The 11,196-nt window shown below is 34.9% G+C and overlaps 1 long non-coding RNA gene across 1 annotated transcript; it reads left to right on the top strand.

Moving 5' to 3' along the window:
• The first annotated feature begins 2,495 nt into the window (after positions 1-2,495).
• On the top strand, positions 2,496-7,007 carry LOC140747147 (uncharacterized). Its single transcript, XR_012102851.1, has 3 exons — positions 2,496-2,938; positions 3,601-3,769; positions 4,052-7,007. It is a non-coding gene; the product is annotated as an uncharacterized LOC140747147 (long non-coding RNA).
• The last annotated feature ends 4,189 nt before the right edge of the window (positions 7,008-11,196 follow it).

Genomic DNA, 11,196 nt, shown 5'->3' with positions numbered 1-11,196 from the left:
AGCAGCTAGTTCTGGCGGTTAGCCAGTTTGGTCAGTCGTTCAGTTAGTACTTCGGTTAGCTTACTACTGTTTAGTTAGTTGGAGTGCTTTCTAAACTTTGGGTGTTGTTTGTGGTGAAATAAACTGCATTTGTAGTGGCGATCTGAAGTTTCGCTTTGAAGTTAAAGTAGAGACACTTACTTTGAACGCCTTGTGTTCTAACTTAGTCTTCAATGTACCTGTCTGTGGCCAAGGTTCTTTATAAATCTAATTCTACGTAAGTTTGATAACAGATATACATCGGTATTAACTATGACAAATAATAAAATATTTTTATCCGACTATGAAAATAGAAGAGTAATGGTTAGGTTTTGACCGTTTTGTATATTATATATACGTTGGTCTATTCGCTTATATCTTCTAAACTACTTATTATAAGGAGACTAGTGAGAGACATATTATGTTTTATGAGAGACAAGGATGATGACTTTATCGTAACACTTAGAATAAGAAAAAACCCTTAAAATGTTATGATAAACCTTCAGGAAGAGAAAGCATACTACCGACTTTTTATTTTAAAGTAATCGTAAAATATTCATATTGTTGGAGACATGTATGCAAAATATTTTTTATATATCCAAAAAAAGGAATGATTACATCATACCGTAGCGCTATTGATGTAAAATAATTATGTCGAGTCTTAATTAAAATGTCAATCGCAATATTTCGAAAATATTCTGTTTCAGTTAACACTTATTTAATATTCATCTGTTGGATTGTTAAAGAATATTCCATCGTTGAAAAACGACCCAAAAATAAATTTATTTTTGTTGCCTTTCGATCATAGACCCACACTAAAATTCCGTATCGTTGCCATGAACATACACGAAGACAAATGCACAAGTTCCCAGATCCTAAACAGAAATCTATATTTTTGATCTCCGTCTAATCGGTAGTCTAATCCGGAACTCTTTACATGTGAAATCGTTATTTGATCTGACATAACGTTATTATGCAAAAGTAGTAATATTTACATAGTTTCCCCTTAATAGGGGTGAGTGCTTAAACTGATCAACTCTAGTTTGTAACCTGGTCCTTCGAGCCGGATAATAGTCAACTACGGCCATAACCGTTATGCTACAAGTCATAACCATAACGCTCTACGGCATAACGTCTTTATTATTAACTGCGTCGTAGGACTAAGCTTCGTCTAATGATGATTTTACTGAATTATTCATTAGCGACTAAAGAGCTATTTAAATTATTAACTATTTAAATTTTATTGCAGTATATTTTTCTGGATGGCGCACGCGTGAGCAGTTTTTTAACTTTTATTCAAGAATTTAAATACTTTTGAAGTAGGCAGCTCTGTACATATCATTTCTTAAGAAGTTATCTTTTAAATTTGTTAGAAATCATCGTGGTCCGTCGTGTTGGGGGCGTCACTTAATCGTAGAAAGAGTACCTACAAAAATCTCTTACCAATGTCTGTATTAATATACACTCCTCTTTATTTATTATGTACTTCTTAACAGACTTCTTTACTCCTGGATATCGAATCCGGAACTGTTTATCAGTATTGTCGTTCTCTATTTAATATAACTGAAAGTTTCTTTATTTCTTACATCCTCTATATATCTATCGCATCTAAACTCTTTTACCCGACTTCCTATGTCTTCTAAACACTAACATTTCTTTACAAACACTCAGTTTTACTAACAGCATCAAAACGTAGCATTCAAACGACGCCATCTCTGTAATTAACGTTGTAAGCGTTTTGATCTTTTCTCAGCAAGTATTAGTGCCGTGTTGGAGTCGCGTAAAAGGACTAAAATGAAAGCACAAGCGGCTGCGTTCAAAGCAAGGCCGGTGGCAGCGGATAGCGGTTTAAGAAAAAAGGTACTATTAATATCAATACAGTTTTAGGCATAGTTTATACACCTATTATGCAGGGACAATGTAGGATTAGTAAATGATGCATTGTATGTTTGGTTCATTGCGCTGAGACTAAGCGAATAAACCGATTTAAGGCTTTGACTTTGTTGAGAAACTGAGGTAGGTTTACCACATGATTTATTAAGTTAAAAACGTTTTTCTGCTGTCGTCAGACGAATACATATTAATACATACGTAACACAAGGGCATGCTTCATTCTTTAGCATATACAATTGTGTATACATGACGGGACATCACAATGGCGAGGATTATTTAATGGTTAATTTACTAATACTAATCAAAAACGTTTAATATGAAACTTGTTGTATTATAAAGATAATAGATAAAAATACACAACAATTCAACATCACATAATCTTTATAGTATTGTAATAAATATATAAGTCTAACTAAATAGTATGTATGTTAAATACCACTCTCAAATTCCTTAATGAAAGCAAAACTAAATCCAAGCATATTATTTTGAGTTCACGCCAACGGATACGTAGGCGAAGGCCACTTTCATGTCGCGCGGATTTGCCAGGGGGGGTCAACTAGGTAAGTGCAATGGTTATACCTACGGGGGCTCAATTTTGTTGCCATTTTAAATATACTTTATATTCTTAATATTTTTGTGTATAGTAACATCTCAGGAGATTAAAAAAAAAACCAAAATAAACAATATGGCGTCTTATGTCCTCCGGCGTAATACCCTGTGTGACATAATTCCTTGCATTTTTAATTCGCTACAACGTTGAGTCGAGCTTGTGTTCCTCCGTTTATGTGTTTTAAAAGTGCAGTCATAATCCAGTGAACCGATTTCGTGTGTTGAGTTTGTAACTCCGCTCGTAATCAGTGGTTATTATTTTCGAGACAGGACTCTATTAGTTAAGTAGTTATTTTATTTGCAATGGCAGATAGAGAGACCAAAAGGAAATGTTTTAAGTGTGGGTGTTCGCCAGCTTTAGATAATGTTAAATTGTTCCGATTTCTGAAGCCTGGTGTAACTTTGAGGAACTTAGCCGGTAAGTGCCTAACATGATCGCTAGAAGCCATTTTATCAAACTTTTAATTCTATGATTCTTCGTGCTAATATTGTATATAAGTAAATCATTTTCCTAAATAACTCCTACGCTAAAACATAAATTACTGTAAAACCGTGTAATACAAAAATATTCCACTATCAAAAACCGTGTGCGCAATGTTCACATAAATATTATATCTTTACATAATAATATACACATTAGACAACTTCATCACTTTAGCCGATTTTTAATCCGTTTATTGTGAATATTAGCAATCGTCAAATTTAAGTAGTAAGCTAGTAAGACGCTAATATGACTCTCAGTTACATCCTATGCTATAAATAGAGTTATGTGAACCTTGGAGCACCAAATAAAATAGTCCTGGTTTATTGGCATTACACATATAAATATATGTTTGAAAGACACCATTATTCATACAGATTATTGGAGAGCCTATTTTAGTCTTTCCGAACATGCATGTAACTTAATCCTTTTATATCTCGAGGGTTGATTTTGCATCTGTCACTTGTGATGAGCTAAGGAAACTTGCTTACATACTTTAATATTTATATACTTTAACCCTAAAAACATTGTCCTCTTAATTTGCTTTTCTGAACAGTTGTATACAAATAATAATTTGGTAACTTATGTTTCATTCACAGCTGTGAACATTGGGCAAAGTTTATTTTCCTGGAAAGGGCACCTACGCTTACATTGCTGCATAAACTTCATTCTGAGCACAGAATGCTATGTCAGAAGCATTTTCAAGATGCAGATTTTGTAGACGAGTCTAAACAGCAATCGAATAGAGATGCTATTTCAATGTATCATGTAAGTTGTTGCTCTAATTTGATATAAATATATAAAACCAATCACCTCCATATTCATGTCTTTTGTCCTAAATGGTATTGTGAGTATCTTTATGTAGTTTTATACCTTACCTTTTTATATTTTATACTGGAAACTAGTCAGGTTGGATGATCTCAAAAATTCAGATAATTTTTAAAAATAAATTAAACTTAAAGCTGACAAAAAGGTTCTTTGGAAGCTCTTCACTTGTAATTGTGTATAAGCTATACCAAGGAATACATATTTTTTATTTTTTGTTTTCAGGCTAGTCCTACAACTGACTGTGAACCAACTATTGCCGCAGCTGAAGTGGTTAATCCTGTACAAAGAGTTGCCTTCAGAGATCTCACTAACTATCCCTCAACATCTGCTACAATAACCCACACAACTGTTTCTGTTAAATTAATATTTTAAAGATCAAATAAAAGAAATGGATCTACTAGATTATACTTGTGAAAAGTGCACTCGCACCAGATGAAGGGTTCTTGCCTTGTTTTTATTGTTCTTTATCTAAAATAGTTATACCAATTAATCTTGTCCCTTGCCCTTATAGTAAGGGAGTTATCAGGGCGACAACCCTTAACGATTTTTTTTCAGTACTTATTTAATATAAGATATCTTTATGAAATTTAAACTGTTTATATTTGTAAATTATGTAACAGTATATGTATGTCTATCCATAAGCTCCATATTTTTTTTTTTCAGATTATATGTGATATGGAAAATCGTAAGATACAATAAGTATATTTTTGGGGGTGATTTTTCACACTGATCCATGAAGTGACACCTACCAAAAATATTTATTTTTTTATACATTAGTATGCTATTTTTACAAATCAGAATTATAAAATGGTTTAATTGGTGGAACACACCTTAAATAATTAAAACCAATCATGGATATTAAGTGCATATGAATTATTTTTCGTTTCATAACTCATCGGATACGCATGTTGGCTATGTGATTTGACGGCATTCGACTGCACTAATTTGGAACATGTGATTTAGACTGTGTACTTAGTTATCTTATAGTATAATGTGATGTCTATATCCTCGAGGAATGGCTGTAATTTATTGAAAAGTTTACCGAAAAGGGGTTCAACGAGGGAAAACGCCCTTTGTCGTGCTGACGGCGTTTGCCCTCTTCTGCAAATCGAAAAGGTCCCTGGCCCTTTTCGATTTGCGATGGAGCTGGATGTACTCCATCCGTCAACTTTTTGATGAATTACATATCATTAAGAGTACAGTACATGCTCATTGAAGCTCATAATAAGAAAACAAGGTATCGAATTTAAATCACGTGTTCCGAATTCGTGGAGTCGAATACCGTCAAATTATATAGTCAATGCGTACAATTGCAATATTTTGTCACTAAGTTATGAAACGTTGTTATGCATATGTTTATGATTACAGATTTGGAAAATTAAAGGTTGTCTTGTACCTTATTTATTATTTTTTGTAAAAAAAATTATTCCCATACACACACACATAATTGGTGTCAATTTATTTAAGGTATGTTCCACTAATTTGACCATTTGGTAATTCTGATATGAAATAAATAGCTAATAATAACTTATATATTTTTTGTAGGTGTCAGTTTGGGGTGAACGTAGGAAATTGCGCCTAAAAATATACTTCTCGTTTCTTACGATTTCCATTATTGCAAATATTCTCAAAACAAATGATATTGAGTTTATGGATTACTCCAGTCAGTGGGGATTTTTGCCATACAAAAGGTGGTTTAGTGACAATTTTTACATATGTTGTTAAGGTTTGTACTTTGATGAAAAATTCAAATTTGTGACCTGAGTAGTGCCCGCTCGGACCGCCGCCTTGGATGAAAGGTGCTAAATTCTGTATTCTTCAATATAATACTTCAACAGTTGATCCTACTACAAAGAGGTTCAAAACAAACTGTAAGTGAAAAAACAAATACACATTTATTGTTTCAACAATTTTTTGGACGTCTCACATGTATTGAGTTATAGCAGCATAAAGATTAAAATTTGTTCACAAATTACAATTTTTGTTGGAATAAATAACATTACATACCACTTTCTTACATCAAAATAGGATTATATGGCGAAATGTATTCTAAATTACCACCACCTAGTAATTAATTTGGAATATTCTGCCATGTAATCTTATTTTGGTGTAAAAGAGCGTTAAAAATAATATAGTGATATTTGTTCCAATAAATTGTAATCTGTGATCAAATTTTCATGTTTACACTGCTATCATTCGATACACGTGAGACTTGCAAAAATAATGTCCAAACAATAAGAAATGTAAAATTTTCTCTTCAAGTATTAATTGAATGATTTAGTCGTAGCATCAACCATTGGGGTAGGTATAATACAGATGTGGCGGTCGGAACGGTCACTCCTCAAGTTCACGAATTTGAATTTTACATCAGAATACATACCTAAACAACATATTATATAATTTTGTTTATAATATACCTAATAGTAAGTGGCTACTGTCGCTCATGGATGTCAGTTATCGACCCTGTATAAGATTAGATTCCTAGCAGAGGTTGGCCTCAGATGCACTGCTGCCCAGGACTAAGTTGGAAGGCCTTGGAAAAGTATGCATACCTTACCACACTCTTCAAACCAGAACACAACAGCGCTCCTTCACCACACTCTTCAAATCAGAATACAACAGAGCTCAACACTGCTGTTACTAGAAAAAAAAAAGGTGTGGCGCTAGGTGTCGTAATCGAACCACAAGCAGTTCTATCACCTTAAAAGAGTTGTTACTCCACCGTCTTTTGTATGGCAAAAGTATTTTCCCCTACTAACTGGACTAGATAGCTAGATATTATTTAAATTTTAAAAAGTTATCTTAAATATGTACAGAGAGAAATAAATCGATAAGGCTTATCATTCTCATTAATCCCTTACTAGATAGATCCCTTATAGGATAGAGACAAGTTTCATTAGTATATCTATTTGATGAAGAATAATAAAAACCCTTCATCAAACGCGAGTGCATATTTCATACGCTTAACATACTAGAGCCTTTATATTTGTATGATAAGATCATGTCAAATGCAATTAAAATGATTTGCATTATTCAAAGGTTTTAGCAATAAATCTCAATTTAAGTTTTGAGTTATAAATTTTACACCCGTAAGTCTACATTTACTGTAAAGACAGGCAAACACGTGAACTGTATTTCTTAAAACAGTACTTTAATTTCAATATAATTTTGGAGCATATTTTAAAAATGTTTTATTTTACTTTCTTCCCATATTTTAAACGTAATGTAGGCACTTTTATCTGTAAAATATAAGCATTGTAAAACAGTTTTGAAATGTATTTTCAAATTTCCCGCTCATAATTATTCAAATTTCCCGCTCATAATTTTTCAAATTCCCCACTCAAAATTATTCAAATTTCCCGCTTAAATATTACGCTCGGTTTACTGGGGGCTAACTCTAGATGGCGTTGCTAACTGTGGCATCGCGTTTTTTGTATGAAGTCGTCGTTCTTCTCCGTTAGGAGTATAGGTGTTCTGTGGGATTTGCGCACATCCCACTTACATCCTATCGTATCAGTCTATACGTCTTTTCCTGTCATTCATTTAAAACCTACACGCAAAATTACTGCAGGGAATTAATAGACGCGTGCGAGTGTAACATTTGTAGAGCCGAATACGCGCGTGACAAGATAGAGACAAGATAAAGGCCCTAACTGTCACCACCACAGTATTTCTAAGAAGATAAATTAATATACAAATTGTACATAGTTAACATATAACTTTCTTATTCTTATTAAGATTTATCTAAAAGCATGTCAAAGAAATTTGTAGTCAAGTTTTTCGAATCTTTTTAATGTATAAGAATCCCTTATTTTTGCGCACGAACTTAGTAAGGATTTAATGAGGATCTGCGTCTCAGCGTGCCATTAGCCCGGGCGGCCCTACGCGTGTACATCTTGTTCTACTTTACGTTTCCTAAGAGTTTTTGTAGAAAAATAAATAATTTAGCTGTAGCACACATTGACTGCTTACAAATGTTTTATGTTGCTATGTTACGAGTAGTATGTATGGATAAATCGTGTAAGTAAATTATTCATTACTTACACTTATACTTAACCGATTGAGCTGAAAGTAATATTATGTTTTCTCTTATAATTAACAACCCATTACTGTCCCACTGCTGGGCACGGGTCTCCTATCATAATGATAAAGATTAGGCCATAGTCCACCGCGCTGGCCAAGTGCGCATTGGTAGACTTCACATACCTTTAAAAACTTTTTTAAGATTTTTCATGTATGCAGGTTTCCTCACGATGTTTTCCTTCACCATTTAGCAAGTGATAATTAATTTCTAATACGCACATAACTTTGAAAAATCAGAGGTGAGTGCCTGGGATTTGAACCTAGGACCCCTCGATCGGGAGGCCGAGTTTTCTCTTATGGCAACGCGAAAATATTATGCAACGCCTCAAGTATATAAGATCATATTCATGTATTAGGCTTGTTAGGTTTATCCCGACAAATACCAATTCAATTTAGCACATCAGTTTAACAGAAGTTTTCTTATTATAAATACAAATGTTACGAAAAAACTAAATTTTGAATCATAACTGTGTTCGTTTTTATAAATTTTTATTTTACTTATTCTTAGTATCATTTTTTACGACTAATATATAATCCAGTTAACCCCAACAGAGTGAGGTCATTCTAAATCTATGATGACGAAGGTCTTAATATGGATGAAACAAATAATTTTATGCTGATATGATACTAGTTTTCTGAGAGAAACACTGGTTTGTGATATAACTAATTAATACTTGCATAACTACCCGCTTGTATTCTGAATATCTTGCCTCAAATTCCTACAAGGTACATAAATGTTAAACCAGCGCGAAGGAATATCTTTGTCAGTTTGACTTAAGTCAAATTGGCGAAACTCATTAGTGGGCGGTCAGGGATCCTAAACCAACAACTGTCGTTTCAATCATTGACACTACGTCTCTGTTCCATTGTAACTGTATAACGAGCGAATTTAACAAGTTATTATAATAACAGTATGGTTGAACCAGGGAAGTATAGTCCGCGTCAAACTGCTAGTCCGCTCTGAAGTTGTTGCGAGCAGATGTAGTCATATAATTTGCTATGGCGACGCGACTCATTTCGCTATTCAGAGCAGACTAGCAGTTTTACGCGGACTACCTTATACCCGTTTTTAATTTATGCTCCATTATGAAGCGACCGTCTAAATCCTCAGCAGCAACGCATTTGTCATCAGGTTAATGTAGAACTACTGGTGTATGTGGGGCTGGTTAAAGATGTTTTTTTTATAATATAGGAGTAGCAGACGAGCACGCAATCCACCTGATGGTAAGTGGCTACTGCCATTCATGGCCATCTGTAATCAACCCCAGATGGATTAGATATTCCTACCTGAAGTCGACCACAGATGCGGCGCTAACCCTGAGGACTAAGCTGGAATGCCTCGAAAAAATCTGTCTCCCTTACCACACCCTTCAAAACGGAACACAGCAGCGCCTAACACTGCTGTTATTAGGTAGAAATAGGTGTGGCGGTGGTGCCGCCGGAGTCGAGCCACAAAGGGTTCTACCACCTTCAAAATTGATGTTATTGTTGATGCCGTGAACACTACCATCAGATGGACTGCATGTACCTTTGCTACTTTAATCTTATAATCAGGATTTAAACGTATCTATAATATTCCTTTAGGTAATTACTAAGTTACTTTAACATTTAACTAGCTGACCCGGCAAACTTTGTGTTGCCATATAAATAAAAAAATTGTGTGTGTCAGCTCCGACGCACAACTGGAGTTTACTCCTTAAGTACGATTGTCAAAACAGACGCAAAAAAGCTTATTTAACTGAAATTAACTGAAATAAACAAGCTCAATAGCATGTAGATATAGTCGCTTTGCAGCATACTCTATACACGTCTTAATACACTCACAACCAGTGCAGCCAGATCGTGCGTAGAGCGTACCCCCACTATAAGATGTTTTGCCATCAGTAAGAGTGAGAGAAAGCAGTATGAAGTCCTTGAAAAGATATAGGTAATACAAATATTATTCGAGTTATAATAACATAAAAAATCTGAATATGTAAATTCCGTTACAATACGTCAACAAAGTTTACTTTTATACTAGTTTTGTGATGCATGAATGACGTTACCATTTTGTCAAGGCCTAACGTAAATAAATAATTTAATTCTCGTATATATTTTGGTAACTTTTCATCTATCTATGAAATATATGTATTTATAACAAGATAAATGAATATAAATATGTAACAACTATGTATGAAACCAATTAATATGAAATTTGACCAAATATTGCTTAAAACCAGGGATTGAAAAATCGCATTTACCTGTGAAACGTATACTTCCGTGGATTATATTCCCTTGTAACGGTACACCTGACAATAGAGCAAGACACCCTTGTAACAAGAACTCAGCCATATATTAATACTACACTCTCGGGCAAACGAATCGACTCACACTCCAAGCGCGCACTGAAAGCCGCTGCATTTGAAAACGCAGATGTATTTTAGTTACAAAATTACTTTTTCTTAAAGCTTAAAAACTTAGCTTTCGAATGATATTATTACCATAAAACTCAGTACAATACCTTTTTTTTAAATTGGTGCTGAATTGAAGTAGCGGGAACTGTGCTCGTTGTGATACCCACTATTTGCGGACTGTAATTCCGTATACAAGGTAATTGTGTTGTCATAAAGTTATCAGTCGCTTATCAGTTGTTGACCTGTACACATCTCCACTACCTGCGCTCATTGTTTCGACGACATCATGGATACAACACCGGAATAGAGCGCTCAAGTTGTTGCGTTGTTGCAATAGGCCCTTAGCCAGCGTGCAGTAGCTCGACAGTTTCGTTTGTCGCAATTTGCTATTTCAAGAGTTTACAGACGAGACCAAGAACCAGCGATAATCGTTGCATTTCCGCCGTTTACGATGGATTAATTGTATCGACATCACTTTGAAATCGCCATTTGAACGGCGTTGATGTGGATCAAGAGCTCTGACAAGTACGCGGAGTAGCTGTCAATGAGTGAACAGTAAGAAGACACCTGAGAGAAGCCAACCTCCCTCTAAAATGGGTTGCCAAAGACCGCATATTGGCCACAAGACACCAGCAAGCTCGACTTCAATTTGCTCGGTAGCGTCTCGATTGGAGCATCGACCAATGGCGCTCTGTCCTGTCCACTGACGAATGCAGAATGTGTTTGCATGACAATGACAGGATAGATCGGGTCTACAGGCGTCTAGGAGAATGGTTTGCGCAGTGCTGTTTCAATGAAACAGTTTCCTAAGGGGGCGTTTCTTGTATGATGTAGTCCGGGATTTATTTTGACGAAAAAACGTAGCTCGTTTTCGTGCTTGCAGGAGACCGA

This window comes from Epargyreus clarus, unplaced genomic scaffold (genome assembly GCF_041222505.1).
Source record: "Epargyreus clarus isolate Ecla_fem2 unplaced genomic scaffold, WU_Ecla_fem_2.2 ptg000014l, whole genome shotgun sequence".
NCBI lineage: Eukaryota > Metazoa > Arthropoda > Insecta > Lepidoptera > Hesperiidae > Epargyreus > Epargyreus clarus.
The sequence above is the reverse complement of the archived record's forward strand: the minus strand, read 5'-3'. Positions and strand labels throughout refer to the sequence as shown.